At 42.5% G+C, this 25,696-nt stretch overlaps 1 protein-coding gene across 3 annotated transcripts in view; it reads left to right on the top strand.

Annotated features, from left to right (window-relative positions):
• Positions 1-5,214: 5,214 nt before the first annotated feature.
• gnrhr1 (gonadotropin releasing hormone receptor 1) overlaps positions 5,215-25,696 on the top strand; it is a 39,922-nt gene continuing 19,440 nt past the window's right edge. The window contains exons 1-3 of one of the 3 annotated variants that reach the window (XM_079656515.1): positions 5,215-5,341; positions 15,278-15,399; positions 15,487-15,853. The gene's annotated coding sequence lies outside the window, so the exon portion shown is untranslated. Of the gene's footprint in view, positions 5,342-14,358; positions 14,435-14,500; positions 15,854-25,696 lie in introns of those variants that run through there. The other 2 variants (XM_079656516.1, XM_079656514.1) reach the window with 2 other exon arrangements.

Raw genomic sequence — 25,696 nt, 5'->3', positions numbered from 1 at the left:
GCCTTGTCTCCTGTTGGTTCTCCAGCTCTCAAGTCCCCTCTCGATTCCCCTCTCGAGTCATCTCTCAAGTCTCCTCTCCAGTTCCCTCTCAAGTCACCTCTCAAGTCACTTCTCAAGTTCTCTCTCAATTTCCCTCTCGAGTCTCCTGTCAAGTTCCTTCTCAAGTCCCCTCTCGAATCCTCTGTCAAGGTCCCTTTCAAGTTCCCTCTCCAGTCCCCTCTCGATTTCCCTTTCAAGTCATCTCTCGAGAGCCCTCTCAAGTCTCCTCTCAAGTCTCCTCTCGAGTTTCCTCTCGAGTCCCCTCTCGAGTTCCCTCTCAAGCCACCTCTCAGTTTCCCCTTCGAGTCCCCGCTCAAGTTCCCTCTCAAGTCACCTCTCAAGTCTCCTCTCGAGTTCCCTCTCGAGGCTCCTCTCGAGTTCCCTCTCAAGTCCCTACCCAATGTCCTGGTCCGTTGGAGGTTCCGCTGGGGGTCCTGCCAACCCTATGTCCTGTGCCGTTGGAGGCCCCGACGACTACTGTTCTGCCGGGGGTCCTGCCAACCCTATGTCCTGTGCCGTTGGAGATCCCGCCGACTGCTCTTCTGCCGGGGGTCCTGCCAGCCCTATGTCCTGTGCCGTTGGAGGTCCAGCCGAAACCTGTTTTGTCGGGGGTCCTGCCAACTCCATGTCCTGTCCCGTTGGGGATGCCGCCGACTGCTCTTCTGCCGGCGGTTCTGCCAACCCTATGTCCTGTTCCGTCCAGGGTCTCGTCTGCGCCTGGCAGGCCGGGGGTTCTGCCGGCTCCTGCCCGTTCTTGTGCCCGGCCTCCTGAGTTCCCAGCGGCTTTCGCCCTAGAGCCCGGTCTCCTGAGTTCCCCGGCCGAGGACTCCACCATGGACTCTGCCTTGCCCCCGGGCCGTCCGCCCGAGGACTCCACCATAAACTCTGTTCTTAACAGTTTGTGTAGCAATAATACATATGACATCTATTTTTTAGATGTCTCCAGTATCGATAAAAAGACCGATAACGTTGGAGCTTAACGGTACCACGGTCTTTAATAATTCAGCCCCGGGGTCCATTTAATACCGGGGCTCGGTACCCATCCCTAATCACAATGCTATTTTGAAGGTGTGTTCAAAACAATCTATGCAACTTGCTGTACGTACTGCTACACCTACTATTGGGGAATCTGATATTGTCACGGCTAGGCAAACCAGTATGAACCCAAAAGCACGACTCAACAAAGTACAAAAGAAAGTCTCTACTGAAAAAAGTGGCACTGTGAGCTCTCCGTAGAGGTAACAGGTTTAAGTTAACAAAAAACACTCTTACGAGGAAAAGGTTAACATAGTATCAAAAATACAAAGGATAAAGTAAATTCCAAAACTCGGTTCTTAGCTCTTAGCAGAAAAAACATGGACTTCACGCTGGCAGTCAGGCACATCGACGAAACGAACTGGCAACAAGACAGGGGAGACTATATAGGCAGGCTAAGGGGGAACAGGTGCAGACAATTAGGGCGGAATCGACAATCACAGTGGAGGGAAAACACACAAAGGGAGGAAGTGAGGTAATCTGCAACAAGAAGGAAAGGTTACTACAAAATAAAACAGGATACAAGAATGAACTAAAAATATTAACTTAACAGATTTTACGAGACATAACAGTACCCCCCCTTCTAGGGACGGCTCCTGACGGCCCAGGCACTTGTGGATGGCATCGGTAGAAATCGTCAAAAAGATCCTGACCCACAACAAAACTTGATGGAACCCATGAGGGTGCTTCAGGCCCATAACTTTCCCAATCAACGAGGAATTGTCTGCCTCTTCCTCTCTTGTGTACCGCCAACAGACGCTTGACTGCATAAACCGGGCTGCCCTCAATCAGTCGGGGGGGTGGAGGGGGTTTGGCTGCGGGGACCAATACACTTTCTTTCACTGGTTTCAGTCTTCCCACATGAAAAGTTTGGTGGACTCTCAGCAGGGGCGGATCTAGACAAATATTCATGGGGTGGCAAGAGGGTGGCAGGAGGATTTCAGGGGTGGCATCCCCTGGCAGAAGTAGGCCTATATGCTGATTTAATCACAGTCATATCAATCAATGTTAACTTGGAAAGCCACAATATTGATATTTTAACTCAATAACATTAGGTGACATTATTGTGGCACATCAGTAAAGCCTTAAATATAAATATATAAGGTGGCACACGTAATTTAATGAATTTTAACTGAATGAGTTGGTTTAACTCTTAGACCAGCAGGGGTACCAAATATGCAGACTGCTGCTATAAGTACATTAACTGTCTCATCGATGTGTGTCTGTATGAATATGATCATATTAACCATCATATTATTCCTATCAGCTGTCAATCACTGTTATGATTCACATATTCAGTGTTATTATTAAATAAACTATATTTTTAATGAGTTAATGATGAATGTTCCTCAAGATGCTTGCTCACCCTCCTTCAAATTTGAAAGACCAGTAATTACTATCATAATTCAAAAGAATCAAAGGAGCAGTTTAGCGCCCCACAACTTCATTGCAAACAGTTACAACCTTGACTTTACATCAGAAAGAACAATTAAAGAAGTGACTAACTGCATCAGTTAGGGTTACAAAACGTGTATTCAGCTAAAACATACATCGATGCAGTTATTATCCAGTGGAAAGCCCTTACCTACTGGCCTAGTTAATCAAAGTGGTTACTTTTTTCTGGCTGTGCAGTGAAGTTTTACACATCGTCTTATTTGACTTTCTCAGGACTTGAAACAGTTTTTTGGGGGCAGAACCCCACAAAGAAGAAACATATATTTACACATGTAAGGTCATCTTCTTAAACAGTTTATTATTCTCATCGACTCATCCGTGAGCAGAGCATCAAGTTGGCATGTCTATAACAGCTGAATGTGGCGATTACCATCTTGATCAGCAAAACGCCACACGAAGATTTAAAGCTATGGTGCGTTTTGATTCAATGCTGAGTACAGCCAAACTTGACAGGCTGTTCTCTGTCATAGTAGACCGCAAACAGTTGCGGCGCCAGAATATTTGTGTTGGGTTAATCTATGGTAGGGCTAACCCATACAGTGGTGGGGCTCAAGTCAGTATTTACAGGTGAAAGAGTTGAAAACCCAACCCGTGGAGGGTTGAAATACTAACATCAAATACACATTCTGGTGCTCTCTTGAAAAGAAAAATAAATAAATATATATTACTACACGACGTATTCAAAAAAATGAATGCCATTTTAGTTTTTTGTTACTTTGCTCTGAAAGCTGAACCTGCTGCTCCTCACAGAGAGGAGAGGGAAGAGGCTGTGTGAATGACTTTACATTGTGGATAAGGGTGGATAGCCCCCATTGTTCTGTGTGTCAAAATGAAAGACAGCCCACACACCTATCAATCATCAAACCGTGGGGTCTTATAGTTGTACCGATGTACTACAGCAAAAGTATTCTCCGTTGGGACTTCCTGCAACAACACCACGCCGTTATCGTGATTCTGATTGGCCAGAAGACATTATCAAAGATGTTCTATTGAGAAGACGATCACTACGTGACAAAAGTGTTCAAAACCGTTTCTAGTCTTCGGTATTTCCAGACAAGTGGCTACTGAAATAAATCTTACTAACTGCTGTCTGTGCAATTTACTCGGCGCGAGTTGGCAGACTTTATTTTGCTTACTTTAACATCATTTTTCATGGTGGGGCTAAGCCATTTATTGGTATGGCTGTAGCCTACCCCAGCCATACCCTGACCGCAAATACCTAATTCCTTCTGTCTAGTTGTATCCGAGGGGGGGGAGGGGTTACAAGGCTCGCGCCTTGTGCTGCATTCACTTGCACTCGGACATTAGAGACTTTCTCTCATAAATGTCCAATGAGCCACAACTTTTCTTTCAAAACAAAGCTGCCAAATGGGGTGGCAGCTGGGGTGGCAAGGCATTTTTCTGAGGTGGCAGCTGCCACCCCGTGCCACCCCGTAGAACCGCCACTGACTCTCAGGGACCCGGGAAGACGCAAACGGACAGACACAGGATTAATAACCTTTGTCACAGGAAACGGACCTACAAACCTAGGTGCAAGTTTTCGGGAGACGACGTGAAGAGGAAAATCCTTCGTCAAGAGCCAGACCTTCTGGCCAGAGCTGGTCGGCGCATCTGATCTGCTGCTTTTTCATTCGCTCAGAGTTTCTCATATGTACTTTGCGAGCGGCACTCCAGATGCGGCGACAACGCCTCACCAGGGCGTGGGCAGAGGGAACCGTGACCTCCTTCTCAGTCTCCGGGAACACAGGTGGCTGGTAGCCATAGGCACATTGGAAAGGAGTTAACCCGGTAGCAGCGGTGGGAAGCGAGTTGCGGGCATATTCAACCCAGGTAAGGCATCTGCTCCAGGAGGAAGGGTTCTGAGCGACCAAACAACGAAGGCACGTCTCCGAATCCTGGTTCAGGCGTTCTGTTTGGCCATTGGAAATCTCGGCCGTTAGCCATGATGGTCTGAAATTACCAATTGACATCGAGAAATCACTAAGGACTTACCCACCAAGTAAAAGAACCATAAACCACGTGTCTCCCATCAGTTTACTTCTGTGAGGAGAAAGAGAGAGACAGAGAAAATGGCTAAAAAAAACGTTACAGTCGCCGACTTCGCTAGAGATTTGTTTCGCAAGCAGCAGTGAAGACAGAGCCTCAGAACCTGATGTCTTCGACTCTTCTGAAGAAGAAGAATACAAAGACAACAACACGGATCCATTTGGACATGGGTAAGTGTAAATATTACAGTCGTGGTGTACTGGCAGTGGCGGCGCCAGGGTATGGCTGGGGTAGGCTACAGCCATACCAAGAAATGGCTTATCCCTACCTTAGCCCGACCATGAAAAAGTATGTTAAAGTAAGCATGTTGAGAACACGGATTACGAAAATCTACCGGTCGTGTCCACAACACACAAACTGATCCTGCTGTAACAACAAGTGCCCGTTACTGACGCAATATGGTTGAGACCATTCGGGCTTACGCTAGAGGGGTGCAAGAAATAGTCTAAGTAGTGGGGAAGGTGTGGAAATTCTCTCGCGTTATAATATCAGCGCGGCCGCGGTCAGATCAAAATGCCTCCGAATGCAATTTGAATAGACCTACAGCCAATCAGAGCAACGAAACGTTGGGTCTGCTGTGTCATGCATTACTGATACGTCACGTTCACAGTGAAAAGTCCCCAAGCTCGCGCCGAGTAAATTGCAGACAGACAGCAGAACTTCTAGGATTAATTGTATATTTTGGATGGAAATATTTTTTCTTAAACGCCCTCGCATTGAGGTACAAGTCGAACAGGTGTCACACGACCCACCTGAAGAGTGAATAGTGAGTTTTGAATATATTTTGTAATAATGGGTCATTTGAAAAAGTGTTTTGTATGACAATAGAGACACAGGTCACCTGTTGTGTGCTGTGTCTGTCTCTCTCTGTTTACCTGTGTCTGTGTCTCTCTCTCTCTCTGTCTCTCTCCCTCTCTCTCTCTCCCTCTCTCTCTCCCTCTCCGTGTCAATTCTATATGCCAACTTTTCTTGTTTCTGCTGCTGCATAGCATGTTGTAACAACGTGGAATTAGCAGAATAGGCTATTGTAGTGTTTAACTCACACCTGTTGCTCTCGATGTAATTTAGCTAATAAAAGCCTCACGCGTGGCGTTTCACTGTCAAGGGGTGGGATATAGCGTGTATGTAATTACATTACGAATACTGACTTGAGCCCCACCACTGTATGGGTTAGCCCTACCATAGATTACCCAACAAAAAAATACTCTGGCGCCGCCACTGTGTACTGGCAATGTGTGGGGAATACCGCGAAAATGAACAATAGGTTTATTGATATATTTTTTATAGGGTGCGTGTTGTACAGTGTGCAGGTGTGTGTGTGTGTGTGTGTGTGTGTGTGTGTGTGTGTGTGTGTGTGTGTGTGTGTGCGTAGATGCGGCGGACAGACAGGTCTCAGTTGGTTTGGTTACCTATGCTTACTTCTAATACTTGTAAATAAAACTTTTGGCCCGTAATTTCATCTCCTCATTGTAGCCAGAGTTACGCGTTTTTTGGGCGTTTGTTGCCCGTTAAAAAGCGGGCGTAAAAACGCGCATTTTTACCAAAGAATTGTCGAAATAAACGGGCGAATAGTGACACTTTGGGCTTTCCATACTAGCTGGCTTGAGTTAACGAGTTGATAACCAGCGTCGTAGGACCGCTTAGCGATAGCGCGTTTGTTTTGGATTAGGTAAACCGGGTATCTCAAACATATCCAGGTTACGTTGAACCAGCTTCATAGTACAGGCCTCAGGTGATCCTTATCCCATAATATCAGTGGAGGCAAGCAAAAGACAGGTGAATACTGTTCAAGAACATATATCATGTGATTATGTTATTTTATTTACATGAGGATGCAAATCATCCATAATTGTTTTGGGGAAATGTATATTTGTCCAAATTATTTGTTTAACAAAAGTGTAATTTGCAGGCAGGACATTGCCATCAGTATAAATGGTCAGGTGATGTTGTACGTATGTAATAACCCTGATTTGAGGCTCTGGACATTGAGTGAAGTTAGATGTTGCTAAGAGCATCTGTTCATCAGGGAGACAGCGCCCTCTAGTGGCTTCACATGGTTTTCCTTCTCTTACAGTAGAGCTCACAGCATGGATCGTTTTATTATTGTTCATGTATTTAGTAACCTACGTAGGGGTCAGTTTCAAATAAGTCAATTGAAATGTTTTATTTACCAGAATAACCCACATTGTCCATACTTACCTTCCCATAATACTAGATAATTATATTAAAAAATATATATATATGACATTAAAAATTATACAGTCACGGTCATAGGCATAGGCCATTTATATTGGGGACACTGGGGACGTGTCCCCACCACTTTTGGAAGTGACCAGTTTTGTCCCCACCATTTTTGCATTAGGATAATTTGCCATATATCACACACAAAGGAATTGTACACTTTGAGAAAGCTTTATTTGGACAAGAGAACATGTAGTTTTTGGAGGACTGTTCAACCTTTTTGGGTGTATTTCTGGTAACACAAGTGGTGTATTTTGGACCTGTGAAACAACCAACCACACTTTGTGTCAATATTGGCATGTTGATATCCTCAGAAATCTAATCGAACATATGAAGGTTGGAGGAGATTGGACAATTTACGCTTAAAGTACAACAACTTCCTGCTTCAACCTGAAACATTACAACAACTTCCTGTTTCAGGTTGCGCAGTGTGCACACAGCAATGGTGTTTCATAAAAACCAAAACTTTGAAGAACTCGTTATCGCAAAGGTCTTTAGTTTGTATTGATCAAATTTGAAGTCAATATGATCTGAGGCCTGTACTACGAATCCAGTTCAACATACCCATGGATACGACGCTGGTTATCAACTCTGTAACTCAATGCCAGGCTCTGTCCGGCTGAGTGCATGTTCACATAAAAGGGGCGGGGTTAGCAACCTTTGACCAATCACAAACATGGACAAGCGTACTGACAGCGCAGAGTCATACTTCCTGAATGAAAAGTAAACTATAATATTAGACAAATATGAAGAAGTTAAACTTTAAACATCCATGACTTAAACACTTTATCCAGGATAAAAGCCACATAGTTGCACCTGCCAGGTTTGAATGCGTACATTAACAGGTTTATGATATCAATGCCCCGTCTAAAACACAAGTGGATCTGACTTTAATTACATTTGACTTGAGTGTTTCGTCAACTTAATGTGTTGCTTAAAATACTTACACTGTAAGTGTTGCACGGCCAGATACGCCTCAAGAAGCTGACTCAGATAAGGAAATGTATGATACATTGTGATGTGATATGAATGATAATGGGACACATCGACGTCTGCACTCACAGTGCCGCGGACTGTACGTAATGTGACTTTGATCCGGAGCAGGTTTGCCGTTCAGCATAAGTTACCATGGAGATCTAGCCCGGTAAGAAGAGAACCAGCGTCGTAGGACCGGAAAGAGTTTTCCCTGAAGTTAGCTCGCTAAGCGAAAATCCGGCTTCGTAGTACAGGCCTCCGTTCTCTACGAGGAGTTTGTTGCCCTAGAAAACATAGAAGTTGAACATTTCCCAGTAAATTCACAAAGGCTGACTTCCTGACGGATTGTTTGCTCATGCGCTTTAGTCCTACGATAATAAGCCTTTGTGCCTTCCCTTGGTCCATTTGTGAAATGTTGTAAAACACATTTGCAACAATAAAGGCTAAGGGTTTATAAGACTTTTACCGCTGGGTTGAGTATTTTGGGGATTGTTTTTTGTTAAATGTCGTTTTCGAGATAGGAATTTATCCTTACAAGAGGTGGTTGTGAGGCCTAACATGAGGAAACAGCTAATTCATTAGGAACTGCATCTAATTTAAAAAGCTGCTCAAGCTACTTCTATTTTCTACCTGTGTCTTAGTGCACGCTTTTCCTGCAAGGCTGCAACACAAGCCAGAAGTGCAGATCTGTCTACATCTGCTATAATGCTACCGGTTAATGTAGTTTTATTACTTTGAGTACAACGGCATTCATATTCTTGTAGTTGTTGCTTCCTCACACAGATGGACAATGTTCCTTAGATGTTTAACCTCATTTATCTGTTCGGTTTTTTGAAATATTTATTTTAGTGCTTTGTTATCAATTTGTACGTCAATTTAACAAGAGTTAAGCATCAGCTGCAGCAGTCTTGGCTCAAAGCTATCACCACCTTTCATATTGCCCTCCTTTGGCCTTTAACAATCCATAATAGGGATAGGAGGCGTGTGGCGCAGTGGATAGAGCGTTGGTGTTCGGATCAAGGAAGCACAGGTTCAAACTCCACTGCAGTCAGCATGTCGTTTTGTCCCTGGGCAAGACACTTCACCCCAAATTGCTCCTGTGGGGATTGCCCACGGTATTGAGTATGTAAGTCGCTTTGGATAAAAGTGTCTAACAAGTAACATGTAATATACTGTAATGTAACAATAAATGGGGGTCACAAATAAAGTAACGATTGACTGAAATTAGCCATTCAGCAAGCAATGCATTGGGATTACAATCAAATGTTGCATGCTCACAAATAAACACATTTTTGGAGTTGGTAGAGCCAACCCTTGAGAGCCATCATTCAACATCAGGTGAACTCTTTGCTGCTTGTCATCCTACTGGGATACAAAACTACTCAGTAAGCAAACAATGTACAGAAAGCTAACTACACGTTTGACTCAAGGCAGAGAGGAACTCCTTTCCAATTCATTCTTCGCATGAAAGTTATACTTTACATTTAAAAGACTATGTACGGCCTACTTTGCAAGCCTGACAACAAACGTAATCGTTGGTTCCTGTTAAACATCAATGACTGGCCTGTTAATCCTTGAGCTAACTATATAAACGTTATGTCTTTCTTTGTAAACAAAATCAATATAATTCAATCTAATTTTTATCAATCAAGCCAAGAGTGGCTCAGTCCTTAGGGAGTTGTCCTTGAAACCATAGGGTCGCTTGTCCAAGTCCCTGAACAGAGGAAGTACGGGGTGCGAACCTGAAGAGGTGCCAGGGAGCTGTTTATATAATAGCTGACCACTGCTCCTAATACTAGTATGGATTAAATTTAGAGTCTACATTTCCCTGTGTATGCTGTGTATGTGTGTGACAACAAAAAGAGCTTTCACATTTTTTTTCCATAATACAAACCTATTTAGAAACCTAACTTTTTTAAATGTCAATACATTCAGATCCACCTTTCTTCAACTAAACACAACAACTGCAATGCTAAGAGTGACAATTGATCATGCGGGCTGACAACGGAACCATTCTTTCCTGGTCCTTCTTGACCTTGATATTTGACACTATTGATCGCCCCATTCTGGTTGAATGGATCAATAAGTGGGTTGATACCTCGGGCTCTCAATTAATTGTCATCCTATCTATCATACAAGCAGTTAGAGACTGCTATAGACAACTCTGTATCCTTAACTACCCCTTTACTTTGTGGAGTTCCACAGGGATGAGTACTCGATCCCAGGATTTTCTCCCGAAACATGTTACCACAAGGTGACCCGCATAGTCAGTCTTGTATCTCCCACCATTATTATGCAGACAACACTTTGATCTACTTTTCAGTTAAGCAAAATTACATAGGTAATATAAGTATCCACCATAACTGCCTGGTTGCTATCAAGGGATTGATGTAATCTATTTTTCTTTATCTAATTTCAAACAAAACCGATGTTCTTTCCATTGCTCCTGACAACTCTGTATATGATATAAAATCCTGCATCTGCCCTCTGGCCACTAATGTTAAACCCTCTACAGCAGGGGTTTTCAAAATGTGGGAAGGTGAGCCTCCCCTCAGAGAACATAAGAACAGCCGCGCCCCCCCCTCCCAATTATTATTGCTGTTATTATTATTGTTGTTGTTGCTATAATGCAGGGGTATTCAATTGCATTTCAAAGAGGTCCACTAAGAGAAAATGTCATTAAATGCTCTGTTTTCGCTGTCTATCTTCCGCCATTTGAAATTAGTCAAACTGTTTCTCTCCTCTTGTCTCGTATCTGTGTGTGTGTTTGAATCTATCGTGCTGACTCACTGACTGCACCGATTTGATTGGCTGAGTAGCATCACCTCCTTAGAACATTAAACAATAACTTTTTAAAACCTTTTTATCTTTATGTTTGAAACATTATTGTATAAAGCTCCCCCACTACTTGGACTATTCCTTGCACCCCTCTAGAATAAGCCCGAATGGTCTCAACCATATTGCATTAGTAACGTGCACTTGTTGTTATAACAAGATCGCAAGGTCGATGGACAATTGAGTGTTGTTCAGTTTGTGTGTTGTGGAACATGCGTGTGTGTGCATGAAAATATACCACAGACCCAATTACAATTGCATTTTCTCAATTCACTACCCTGGAAGTTAATAAAGTTGTTAAAGTTGGAACAGCCTGTGGACAGCCGTTCTTCCTTGCATGTCAGTCGCCGACACCTTCTTACAGAGGACAGGCAAATCTAGCTGCAGCACGACCCGTATATTTTCGCACGCCGTGTTCTCAACACGTTTTTTTTTTTTTAACATTTTCAACATCGTGGATACATCCTTATATGCTCCCGGCAACATTCTGAACGTCCACTTTGCCTCCTTATTACACTCACCCCTACTTTAGTGGGAACAATGAGTCTGCGTCTTTGATGCATACAGGAATACACGCAGATAAACCTCTGCTGCAGCCTTTACCTGCACTTGCTTTTGATCAAAGTCAATGCGGAAAACCCCGCACTCACACGAGTAGGTGGAGGTGAAGGGAATGAGCACTTTTACAGCCTTTATGGCGAGTGGGGGAACTCGGTCTCCACAGACAGCCAAAAGTGGGCAAGTGTCACTTTACTCGTCTTTTTCTTGTTATTTTTTGTCTCACGCTGCGCCTCCCCTGAAGCTCTCTGGCGCCCCCCAGGGGAGGCGCGCCTCACACTTTGAAGTTAGTAGCTATTATAGGCATGAAAAAGACAGACATTTATAATTCTTTCTTTAATAGAAATGTTTCTTCTGTCCGTAAAGTGTCCAAACCGGGATTTTCTGGATAAGCGCATTTTTAAAACATATAGTCATTGTCCATGCCGGTTTCAGTTGGATTATTTGTCACAGTTGCTCCGATCAGATCGGTCTCCTCCATTTTGTAGATTATTTACGACTTTTGAATCGACATAAACACATGGGCAAAATCCGGCTTACTTTGAGCATGTGTTTTAAACAGTTTAATCCCTTTGTGAATTGTTTCGACTTGCGCCGTCCTTTAATTTCTTCAAAAAGGTTGGGAACCCTGGCTCTACAGGATACCTGGGTGTTATTTTTGACTACAATTTCAATTTTGACCCTCACATTAACAAGCTTGCAAAACCCTGCCAACTCCACAACACAACCAGATATCTGGTGTTACTAATTTATGCCCTCATTTTTGTTGCTTATTGAACTGATCTTTTCTCCTGTGTCAGCCAGCGACGGAGTGGCGCAGTGGGCTGTGCGTTGATCATCAGATCAAGGTAGGCGTCGGGGAACTCCAGTTCGAAACCCGCCCCCACCGCCACTACGTCAGGCCGTTGTGTCCTTGAGCAAAACACTTCACCCAAATTTGCTCCTGTGGGTACTGTCCACAGTACATGACTGTTCAACCCAGTCTCACAAAAAAACTTGTAATAACTACGATAGTCCACAACTTGGACGTATTTATACAAAAACTCCTTTGAAATTGTAAGATCCTTACGTTTTTTTTAACCATTCATTTCCAATGGCTGGCGTCTATGTGACGTGATCTTCAAATTTCTCCCTGCAGAAAAAAAAAACATGGCCGACCTTCATTTTATTCTCGGTGGAAAATGCCTATTTTAAGTTTAGTTTGGCCATTAAAATGCGTTTTTGATGTCATTTGATGAGAGAAATATGAGTTGTTATTTTAGATTATGTGTGCAGTGGATGTACATGATCATTAGTTTGCTAGTTAGTCCAAAACAGAGTCAGCAACAACAAATCACTCAGGAAAATAATAAGAATAAGAACATGAACCTTTATTAATCCCCCTAGGGGGAAATTCAGTTTCAGTACTGCATGCTTATGTTTCTGTATTTCCAGAATGTAACAAATTAAAATCAATCTAAAAGGAATTTATTTGACATAAAGCCAAGCTCAGACATCGGTTTAGGTTGTTTAACGGGAGTACAAGTGTTAGTTGGTTGTGATCTGTACACTGGGACAGGAGCATCACTTTTTATATTCACATCAGTGTTGTAGAGACAGGATGAAGGCAAGTTCCTTCCTACAACCACAGGAAGTAAACACTAAAGGGAACAGCAGAAGAAGATAGACAGGAAGTAAACACTAAAGGGAATAGCAGAAGAACACAGACAGGAAATAAACATTAAAGGGAATAGCAGAAGAACACAGACAGGAAGTAAACACTAAAGGGAACAGCAGAAGAAGACAGACAGAAAGTGAACACTAATGGGAACAGCAGAAGGAGACAGACAGGAAGTGAACACTAAAGGGAACAGCAGAAGGAGACAGACAGGAAGTAAACACTAAAGGGATCGAACAGCAGAAGAAGACAGACAGGAAGTAAACAATAAAGGGAACAGCAGAAGAAGACAGACAGGAAGTTAACACTAAAGGGAACATCAGCAGAAGACAGACAGGAAGCAAACACTAAAGGGAGCAGCAGAGGGAGACAGACAGGAAGTAAACACTAAAGGGAACAGCAGAAGGAGACAGACAGGAAGTGAACACTAAAGGGAACAGCAGATGGAGACAGACAGGAAGTAAACAATAAAGGGAACAGCAGAAGAAGACAGACAGGAAGTAAACACTAAAGGGAACAGCAGAAGGAGACGGACAGGAAGTGAACACTAATGGGAACAGCAGAAGGAAACACAGGAAGTGAACACTAAAGGGAACAGCAGAAGGAGACAGACAGGAAGTAAACACTAAAGGGATCAAACAGCAGAAGAAGACAGACAGGAAGTAAACAATAAAGGGAACGGCAGAAGAAGACAGACAGGAAGTTAACACTAAAGGGAACAGCAGCAGAAGACAGACAGGAAGCAAACACTAAAGGGAGCAGCAGAGGGAGACAGACAGGAAGTAAACACTAAAGGGAACAGCAGAAGGAGACAGACAGGAAGTGAACACTAAAGGGAACAGCAGAAGGAGACATACCGGAAGTAGACACTAAAGGGAACAGCAGAAGGAGACAGACAGGAAGTAAACACTAAAGGGAACAGCAGAAGAAGACAGACAGGAAGTAAACACTAAAGGGAATAGCAGCAGAAGACAGACAGGAAGTAAACACTAAAGGGAACAGCAGAAGAAGACAGACGGGAAGTAACAGCAGAAGAAGACAGGCAGGAAGTAACAGCAGAAGAAGACAGACAGGAAGTAACAGCAGAAGAAGACAGACAGGAAGTAACAGCAGAAGAAGACATGAAGTAAACACTAAAGGGAACACTGACAGGCTCTGGTTGTGTTTAATGATTAGTTCCCTGCCTTCATTTGAAGTTACCTTGCTGTCACAGCACTTCAGAACAGACACATTTTTCTTAGCGGAAGCATTACAATAATTTTTAAATCAATGTGTGAAACTATTGATTGATGTAGTTAGTAGCCGTGTAAATGGCAGGATTGTATGCAGTGGGATGCTCATTAATGCAAAAGGAACCTCTTCAGAGTGATGACCCTCTCCTCTCTGCTCTCTGCCTGCTGGTGTATGTTGTTGCCTGCGCAGCACCCATGGCCTGCAGTCTTGAAATGGAATTCATATAAGATGATGATTAAGAACAACTTCTATGAATCCCTGGGGGGAAATTCAGTTTTTTCCCTCTGGCGCACAAACAGGACTTAAACACGGACTGATGAAGAGGTGCAGAGCGAAGAGGCTGCCAGTGTTGCAGCCCCGGTGAGTAGTCGGGGTTCAGTGCCTTGCTTGAGGGAATCCCAGCACTGTCCAGGAGGTGAACTGGCACCTCTCCAGCTACCAGTTCACACTCCGTATCTTTGGTCCGTTCAAGACCCTAATCTTTTTATAGTGTGAGCCATCACTTCTCAATGTGTTCATTGTATTTAGTACGTTTTTCTTGTACATTTTGAATGTCAAGTGCTGTCTGTATGAGCCCAGGAATTATTTAGGTTTTGGAGTTACTTTAAAAATGTATAATATTCAAATTAGTTACAGGTAAAAAAAATAAGTAACAGTAACCTAATCTGAGTATCACAATATAAAAAGTAATAGTCTGATTACTTTCTGTTACTTTTGGATCCCCTCAAGATCAAATGAAATGCTGATATAGAAAAAAGATAAGAAGATGTGTTTAAGTGTATTACGGAAGACAACAGAACAATGTGACCTTAGACAAGAAGAAACCAAGATATTCAGGATCAGAAAGGAGATTGTAATCCGAGTAGTAATCCCAATGTTTTTTAAATATAAATTATCTGATTAAATATTTTTTAAATTAACTGTATGGGAACATTTACTTTTTATTTGTATCCTAATTACGTAATCCAACTCCCAAAACCAGGAATTATGACCAAGTCATTTCAAAGCACAGTTTGAAACTCACCTGTCAGACCAGCCAAGTGTAATCCATTCTGTTTGTTCATTTAAATTCTACTGCTTTTGTACCGTCAGTCCCTCACACGTGTCTGCTTTTCATGTCTCTTTTTATATTCGCCCTGCTTGTGTTACATGTCATGTTTTGCTGTTTTTATCTCTTTGAATATGTATTTTATGCATTTCAAGGTGTCCAAATGCGGAGACATCATCAGTCAGGTAAAGACACTGTAAACCCTCGGGCTGTATGAATAAGTGGATTTTGGACCGTCTCCTCACCTCTGCAGAAAGAGGAGAAATGTTACTCAATGGTGGGTAACGCTGCACCACCCTGCACGTCACCAGCCTTAATTAACCAATAGGCGTTGAGTCATGATGCTCCTGTTCCTGCGGTATAGATATGCACTGTGGAAGCAGAGTGTGTGTGTGTGTGTGTGTGTGTGTGTGTGTGTGTGTGTGTGTGTGTGTGTGTGTGTGTGTGTGTGTGTGTGTGTGTGTGTGTGTGTGTGTGTGTGTGTGTGTGTGTGTGTGTGTGTGTGTGTGTGTGTGTGTGTGTGTGTGTGTGTGTGTGTGTGTGTGTGTGTGTGTGGATGCAGATGCAGACGGGCTGATAGGCGAGCAGATGGATGCGATAAAAACATTTGTCAGTGATCCCGCTCAGGATTTGATTTACGGTCCGAGAGGGAAAGGTGTGCGGGGGGAGGACGCACAGCGCGCGGGACTGCTCCTCTCTGCTTCTCTGCTCATCTGACCACTATCCTGCAGGTAACACACACACATCTGCATCCTTTTAATGCATCCTTCTATTTCACATTACTAAAGTGGGCTGATAGACATGGATTGGTGTTTGTGTCAGATTCATTGTAGCCAGTCTGTGGGGCACGATGGTGCCCCCCCCCCCCCCCCAGTCTCGATGTAATGCAGTTTGATATGGAGATTAAAAAATATAGAAGTGACCGAATTAGAAGAATGCATCTCCTCAGACTGCGTACGGGTAACAGCCGCGCGAGCCCAGCCGTGCAGACTTTGGTGCAGCAGCACGCAGACCTGCAGCCCCCTCCCGCCCCGCACCAAGCTTCACTGCCATTGACTTTGCATTATTGCTGAATCGTTGAGGAGATATGCTGTTATGTCATTTTCTCAATGTGTTTTAGGGAGGGTCACATTCTATGGAATATAACAGCACAAAAAACATCATCAACAAATAATTGAGGAGGGTTGTTCCTTGCCGTTGATGTCACAATGAAATCAATTAGAATTTAAACTGAAATCAGATTGAGGCCCTCCCATTTGGGAGAAAAACTTGAATTTTCAATAAGTTGTGTGCATCTCTGTTTCAAATGAATACAATATATTACATCAGCTGATAGATAAATATAATATATAAATAATAGATCAGATACAAAATGAACCAAGTCCTTGTAATCAGGACTTACTTGGGGCCTTACCCTGGCCAACTTGGGGGCCCCAAGCGACATTGTGAGATGAGGCCCCCCCCCCTAACCGACAGGAGTGAAACCTTTTTTTTTGGAAACAAAGTACTTTGCAAATATAATTCCTGTTTATTATTATTATTATTATTATTATTATTATTATTATTATTATTATTATTATTATTATCAACACAGTTACTTTTTTATACAGTGAGGTAAATGGTAAATGTGCATGTATGTCGTTCAGTATGCGTTTACAGGTGAATACGTCTGCATTTCCTGACAAAATACTAGCCTCAAAAAGATTAAAATATAATTAATGCAAATAAACTACTTCTACTAATAATAATAATCATAATCAATTCAATAATGTAAATATCATATTATTTTATTATAATATATATGTAATATAGTCAAGACAAAACATGCTTATGACATGCTCAAAAACTGATATTTCTTAAATCTGTATTCAAATGTAGTTCCCTCTGTCAGCAATGTATCAACAACTACACACACATTTCTATCAGTATTTCTCTGTGTTGTGGTTGACATGATGATGACTGTTAGGAGTTAAGGGGAGAGGCTGAGCATCACCATGAAATGTGCAAATGGACATAAAAATGAATAAAAAGGGAAAAAATGCTCCATGTTTTTTAGCCTGTAAACTTTAACTGTTATGTAAGCCAACTAGACAGACAGTGTATCACTCTTCCTCCTGTACATTAGCAGATAAAAGGCATAACATACTTGAATGAATGTTAAATAAAGAATGCTGGAAATAACTGCAACTCCATTAGCCTATATGCTATGCAGAGACTGCCTTCTTCATGTCGTGAATTGCAGCTGATGTTTTAATATCGCAATTGGCAATTTGACTTATACAACATTCGCAAACTTGTTGTAAATTTGACTCATACAATAACCCACCTTCGAGTGATGCTCGAGTTTCTTCATGTTTTGTTTTTTTCCCCCCTTGCTTGCGCCAGACTGAAACTGTCTTTTCACCGACATCTCTTTACCTGCAATAGTGGCCGTATCAAAGCCGTGATTGGTCAGATGTCGATTCATTGAAACGATGTCAGGTTACAGACGTGCTCCCATTAGGCGCGTTCACACCGCAGTACTTTTCCCACTTTAGTTCCGATATAGTTCCGAAATGTCGCGTTCACACCAAAAAGAGCCGGAACTAAAATGAGTTAATGAGAACCTTTTTACCCCCTTTTTCCGTCCCTGCTAGAGAGCAGGGACTTTCGTGGGAGAAAAAGGTTCCTATTTCTGTTTGGCTGGGCGGAATGCAAACCACGCCCCGTAAGACTCCATAAAGGTTTTGTGAAGCCGCCATTTTATTATCCTTGCATTAGCATTATTAGCATTAGCATTAGCCCAGCGCACAGACGCAGAGAGACTTAGGCCCAATCCCAAACCACTCCCTCGACCCTACCCCTCCGTGACGGAGTGAACTCCGTCTGTAGCCACACTCGCAGCTCAACGAGGCTCCCTCCTGTCAGGTGGAGGGAGTAAATACTAGGGATGTAACGATATACCGAATATCGCGGTATCGCGGTAAATAAACTTCCCAATACCGTCGCAAGACTGACAAAATCTACCGCGATTTAAAAGAAAAAAAAGAAAAACCTTTTTTTTAAACCTTTATTTAACCAGGTGGTCCCATTGAGATCATCGATCTCTTTTTCAAGAGAGACCTGTCTAACATGGCAGCAAGTAGGTTACAACATGAAAATAAAACAACAGATAACACAAAAGGACATCGTATTTACAGGGCTACATTTACACACCTAGAGACATTGACAAGTACCAACCATATATTTATATCTTGCCCTGTCAATAAGCCTGGCGTTAGACTTTTTCGCTGTCCGTCATTTCGACAGACAGGATCGTAAAATATCCGTCATAATCCCTTATTACCCGTTGGGTCTGAAAAGTTCACGATAGAGCATGCTCGTGAACTGTCAACGGGGGGGGGGGCGGTGTTATGCCGTGTGTGCATGCACCTCGCGGGACGCGCACAGCGTAAAGCAAGACCTCCCAGACATGTATTGATCTGTACGGCAAAGTACGGTTTGGAAACTATATCATTTCCTTTTGGAGGGCATGCATAACCAGCATAATACCAGAGCCTGGCTGCGGGGAAAATTTAAATTAATAACTCAAATAAAACTCCAAACATATTTCATTGTGTTACTTTTTTGTAAAGCTCTTTTAGTTTTAAACCTGATGTTTATAAGCTTCTTAGTTTTTGCAACAGTCTGTAAATATACACAACTTTATAATAAAATGCACACATTTACCTTTTACTAGACTAAACACAGGTATGATCCTAAGTTAAAACATTATGAGGTTATCGTGAGGTTGTTAACATCGCAGTTTATCAGTGGATGTTTGCTGGAACTACTTGTAAACAGCGTGACACACACAGCGTGACTCCGGTCAGACTCGCGGTTTGAGGGCTTGATAGCCCACTCCCCCTCCACACCGCTCCACACTCGTTGGTTTCGAACAGCCCTCAATATGGCGGACCCTCCGCGTGAACGTGCAAACGGAGGGGTAGGGTGTAGGGGTAGGGGGTAGGGTGTAGGGGGCGGTTTGGGAATGGGCCTAATTTATGGCAACACAAAATAAAACATGGGAGCGGTGGAGATGAGGAGGTGTCGGCGTTCTGGCAATTTACTTGGAAGGCTTCAGTAGAAGCTGCTGGGAGTCCCAGCAGCTTCTACTGAAGCCAGTCCCCAACTCCGGGGACTTCCGGACGGGGACTACGGGTGGCAGTATACGGCGTGAAGTTGTTTGCAGTCTGCAAGTAAGCCTAAACCAGAAGAAGAAGTGACGTCAGCGGCTTCATTTGCCTAATCCTCCCTCAGGGACTTATTCCGGTGTGAACGCGATCTGTACTTAGTTCATGAGAACTAAAGAGTTCTCATGAACTAAGTTCTGATGAACCTTTGTGGGTAAAGTACTGCGGTGTGAAAGCGCCTCTTGTCACCTCTCACTCTCGCGTGTCAGTGGGGGGTGCACTGAGAACTGCGCGTAGAACTCGCCTGTAGGGAGGGGCGGCCCTGCTTGTAATGCATGAGCAAAATTGATTCTGATATGTAGCTTTAGGGAATATAGTGAAAGTCAATCAATCCCTCAGTCCACTTGTATTATAGCCAGTGTTGAGCAAGTTACTTTTAAAAAGTAACAAGTATAATAGTTATAGTTACTGCTCTCAAAAGTAATTAGTTACTTTATTAGTTACTCAATTATAAAAGTAACTAGTAATAAGTTACTTTACTTTACTTTAAAAATAATAACAATAAAAATACAAGCTTTTGTGTTGTTTTTTGCTGACTAGTTCTCTTTAGGCAACAGACTCGACCGTTGCGATGGGCAGCATGTCCTCAACAACATACCTGGCAATCAATCTATTTAGTTGACTCTGGGTGACATGTGGTGATTTAAAAAAATCGTTTTTTGGCTGTTTAGATGGTGCAGTGATCCATCTGGGTCACTGCCGGTGGTTGAGACGGTGGGGTCTTTGGCGACTAGTTGTATAGCCCCATGTACATTACTTAGGTGCTTCAGGAGATTGGCATTGCTGTTTTTTGATGTAGACAATGCTGTCTGTCTTGCACATAGTTTACCGTAATATTTTTTGCGTCCTTTATCTCCACAAATGGAAAATAGTGGTTATATTTCCAAGTTGCAAATGCGCTGCTGCTCCCGCTGATACTTTCATCTGCCATTGTGTGTGTGTGTGTGTGTGTGTGTGTGTGTGTGTGTGTGTGTGTGTGTGTGTGTGTGTGTGTGTGTGTGTGTGTGTGTGTGTGTGTGTGTGTGTGTGTGTGTGTGTGTGTGTGTGTGTGTGTGTGTGTGTGTGTGTGTGTGTGTGTGTGTGTGTGCTGGTGGTGAGCGTTGCAGTATGTGTGTTAGCATTAGCAAGTGTTCGTGTGTGTGTATTTTCCCCATAAGGCAAGACCCGCCCAACTCTGTCTCTGATTGGCTTACCCTGTAATGTTACCCCGCGTTAACCAATCATCACTCCTCTCTGGTTACTTTCACTTTTCCATGGTGCTGTGAGAGGACATCGCTGTATTCGCCTGTAAGTTACATCCGCAGGGAGATTCGGTTCATTTCTACCGTCCCATCACATAATGTAACGCAATAACGCACCCATCTAAATCACAGTAACGATAACGGCGTTACTTAATGGGAATATGTAACTAGTAATGCGTTACTTTGTAGCGTTAGTCCGAACACTGATTATAGCCCAATATCACACATTACACTTTGGTCTCGGGGGCTTTACAGTGTGTACAGCATCAACACGCTCTGTCCTTAGACCAGGGGTGCCCACACTTTTTGGGCTGGTGAGCTACTTCTGAAATGACCAGCTCACCGAGGTCTACCAACCAAAAATAAAATCCCAAATGGCAAGGGTTGCTGAATAACACGTTTTATTTATACATGGGATAACTATAATAGGGCTGCAACAAACGACTAATTTGATAATCGATTAATCTATCGATGAATTAAACGATTAATCGACTATTCTGACTATTACTGTATGCCTTGCACAATATCTCAAGCGCTCTTATTTAGCCAACTTTTAGATTTAGCTTGAGGTTGTTTTAGGCATGTGGAAACTAACAATGAAGACAAGAAAGATGCTATTCAAAAATACATATATTATTAAATTAACTTAACAAATTGTGAACAAAATTAACATTGCTTTTTATTTAAATAAAATAAATAATATTTCACATCAAAAGAAACAACAATGTTTTAACAAATCGTATTAAATAATCTGATGACAGAACTGTAAACAGAATAGCTGAAACTTTAACAAAATAAAGAGCAACTCTGTTACCTCTAATCATTAACCCATGTTTGTATAATTGAGTTAACTCTGTGTGTTGCTGCTAGCATACATAACACCTGAAGTGGAAACATTACTCGTGGATGGGGCTAAAGAGCTACTAGAAAGACAGTCAAACCCGGTGCATTCCTCCGTCTGGCTGTGGTGAATGTTTAGACAAATTGCTCGTGTTACCACCCTTACATGCTAAACACTCTTGGCAAGGAGCATTTTCCACCTCAAGACGGGTAACATTTAACCACACCTTGGAGCGCTTCTCTCCGCCATCTCAACCAAGTCTCACAAAAAACGTGTAATAACTACGTTGGTCCACAACGTAGGACGTAGTATTTCTGCAAAAACGCCTCTGAAATTTTAGGATCCCTATTTTTTTTTTCACCATTCATTCCAATGGCTGGCGTCTATGTCACGTGATCTTCAAATTTCTCCCTGCAGAAAAAAAAACATGGCCGAACTTCGTTTTATTCTCGGTGGAAAATGCCTATTTTAAAGTTAGTTTAGCCATTAAAATGCGTTTTGATGTCATTTGATGCGAGAAATATGAGTTTTTATTTCAGATTATGTGTGCAGTGGATGGACATGATCTTTAGTTTGCAAGTTATTACGAAGATTACTTCAGGAAATTGTGTCCATACAACGTTTTCATTGTTACCAAGGTGGTTGCTAGGGACGCTGCTATCGATATTATTTATGTTATGTTGTGAAACTGTTTAATGGTGTTATCTTCATTGCTACCCCCTTCCCCGTCAATTTATAGTGTTGGTCCACAGCACAAACGTATTAGTTTAACAAAATCTGCATCTAAAATTGTGGCATAGATACGTTATTTTCCCCTGTGCAATTCCAGTCTTACATCTCACGTCACATCGTCATAAACGGATGTACGCAAGATCCTCAGCTCGATGATTGGATGGTTTAACCGCAATGCACGCTGGGATTTGGTGTTTATGTGATGTGAAATCCGAAAACATTTTTTAAAAATAAAATAATACTTTATTCCGAGTGTGCTTGCTTTTCTCTTTGAAAGTCATCACATAACGGCATTGTAATACACGGTTCGGCTGCATTAAATATTACATATCTGCCGTAGTTCTCTATTTATAGAGCCCTGATGAGAAGACTTCTAGACAAACATGAGGAACTGCCGCCAAAACTGAAAACGTGACGTGGATCATAAATATATCAGCAATTAAACAACATCTTACATTTCTTTTCACACAATATGTCTCTTTGCAGTATCAACACTAATTCGGCTGACTTTTATATTTGATCCAATTGGTAGATAGGCTGTATTTACACCATAAAGGTGCACAGCTGATATAAAGGGACACCTAGTGGTTAAAGCATGTTATTGAATTTCATTATTTTTATTATTAAATATGAATAGGATCCCTATAAAGTATATTCATTACTCGTTATACTCTACTAATAGTGAATTAAAGACTGTATATCATGACTATTTTGCACATCCCTTTCAAGATTTCAAGATTTTCTAAGGTTTATTGACATATCATATACACAAACGGTGTAGTTTGTGTATATGATATGTCAATAAACACCAACTTAGTTAGTCACCAACTGTCTCTCAGAAATAAAAGTATGGATGCAAACAAACTATCTCCAACTGAACAGTGCCAAATCAGACATCATCATCATCGGCCCCCCATCCCATATCAAAGACATCCAGAATTTCAACTTCACCATTGACAGCCACACTCTATCTCCCCCCCCTCACATCCGCAACCTCGGAGTCATTTTCGACAGTCGGCTCAAATTCAACCGCCACATAAAATCACATCACCAGGACCGCCTTTTTCCACCTCAAAAACATTGCCCGTCTCCGCCCATCACTCTCCTCCTCTGCTGCTGAAATCCTGATTCATGCATTCATCACTTCACGACTCGACTACTGCAATAGCATCCTCTATGGCAGTGTTTCCCAACCGGGGGTACGCGTACCCCTAGTGGTACGTGGGTGGTCCCCAGGGGGTACGTGAAAAGATTTTGAAAAGTAAAAAAAAAAAAAAAAAGAATTTGATTTTAGATTTTTTTTTATTAAAAATTTTACAGGAAAACTGTACCCAAATAAGGAATAATGCATATTCTGTAATAATGTAACCACAATTGGGGGCATTCAAATTAAATAATAATTTGCCGGCAATATATTATTATTGGCGCGGCGTTCAGTTTCCCGCCGGACTGTCAGGTGTTACATCATCATCATCATCATTATAGTGGCGCGCTGGTTTTCTTGCTAGCTAGCAAAATATCAACATCCTATCAAGTGAATGCGCTGGTATTTATTGAGATCAAAATTTCTGTTAACATAATCATTATGGATCAATGGCTGAGTCGAGCTGGTTCATCCAGAAACAACAGCACAGGTGATACTGCTGAATCAGGAGAACCCGGTCTCAAGAAAATGAAAACAGAGAAGGTGAAGAATCGTCAGTTTGGTGAACATTATGTGCTCTCCGGGTTTACGGTCACAACTACAGAGCCACCGCAGCCAATGTGTTTCATCTGTGGCGACGTGCTTTCTAATAACAGCATGAAACCATCCCATTTACATCGGCACCTTAGTACTAGACATCCCGCCTGTGTGGGTAAGCCTGCAGAGTTTTTCCACCAAAAGCTGGCTGAATTTAAGGGAAGCCAAGAAAAACTAAAGAAAGCGACATTGGTCTCAACCAAGGCCTTGGAGGCATCTTATGCCGTGTCGCTACTCGTTGCTAAATCGAAAAAGCCATTTACCATAGCCGAAGAGCTAATCTTGCCTGCTGCTATAATTCTCACAGAAACTATGCTCGATAAGAAAGCAGCTGATGTCCTGAAGAAAGTGCCGTTGTCAAATAATACTGTGTGCCATCGGATCGACGACATGGGAATTGACATTATTGACCAAGTGGTGGAAAAATGTAAAGCGTCTGGTACGTTCGCTTTGCAGTTGGACGAATCAACGGATGTCAGTGGGGAAGCACAATGATTGCGTTTGTGCGTTACAAAGACACTTTGGAGATGAACGAGCACATTCTGTTTTGCAAGAAACTCACTGGGAGAACTACCGGACAGGACGTTTTTAACGTTATTGACCATTTTTTCTCTCAACACAAGCTGGATTGGAAATCCTGCTCTCGTGTGTGCACAGACGGCGCTGCGGCGATGACCGGCAGAGTAAATGGATTAATGGCCCACATAAAAAAGGTAAACCCTGACGTTACATGGACGCACTGCATGATTCACCGAGAAGCATTAGCTAGCAAGAGAATGAGTCCAGAGTTAAACGATGTTTTGAATGATGTCGTAAAAGTGATCAACTTCATACAGTCCAGGCCTTTGAATCATAGACTGTTTCAGTCACTTTGTGAAGACGGTGGGTCAGAACATAAACAGCTCCTGCTTCACACTGACGTCCGCTGGTTATCCCGAGGGAAAACGTTACAGCGGCTGTTCGAGCTACGCAATGAAGTGAGGGCATTTCTGTCGGAGCACACACACCCACTTGTGGCTATGTTCGACGACGCTGACTGGGTAGCTCGGCTGGGATACCTCTCTGATATTTTCAGCAAACTCAACCAGCTGAATCTCTCTCTTCAAGGTAAAGACACAAATGTTCTTAGCTTGTATGACAAATTGTGTGGATTCATGGAGAAGATCAAGCTCTGGCAGAGCAAATGTGAAAAAGGGGATACAAGTTGTTTCCTGCAGCTGAACGCATACATTGCTACTGGTGAATGTGACAGAGCTCCAATTGTGAAAATAGTACACACACTTGTCCAAGCTCAAGAATGAGTTCAACTCCTACTTCCCTGATATTGACAACAAGTCATCCACACTGGCCTGGGTGCGTAATCCATTTGTGACGTGCATTAACAGCAGCATTCCCGCCAGACTGCAAGAAGACCTCATAGATGTGTCCTCAGATAGGAGCCTGAAGATGAGGTACTCAAGCACACCACTGACACAGTTCTGGTGTGGTGTGGAGAAGGAGTATCCTGAATTGGGGAAACATGCCCTGAATGAACTGTTGCCTTTTGGGTCCACATACCTGTGTGAGGTGACATTCTCCGCCATGACCCACATCAAGACTAAACACAGGAACAGACTCAACTTGGAGAATAACCTGGTCACAGCTGTTGCAACAATCTCCCCCAGACTCACAAAACTGATGAGGGAGAAACAGGCTCAAGTGTCACATTAATTGGTGAGTTACCTTACTTTTTTTTTAAAGTCTTTAAACAATGGCTATTATAATGTATATGATTAGTTATGATTGAATATGATTTAAGTGTCACATTA

This window comes from Notothenia rossii (genome assembly GCF_949606895.1).
Source record: "Notothenia rossii genome assembly, chromosome: 10".
Taxonomy (NCBI): domain Eukaryota; kingdom Metazoa; phylum Chordata; class Actinopteri; order Perciformes; family Nototheniidae; genus Notothenia; species Notothenia rossii.
The sequence above is the reverse complement of the archived record's forward strand: the minus strand, read 5'-3'. Positions and strand labels throughout refer to the sequence as shown.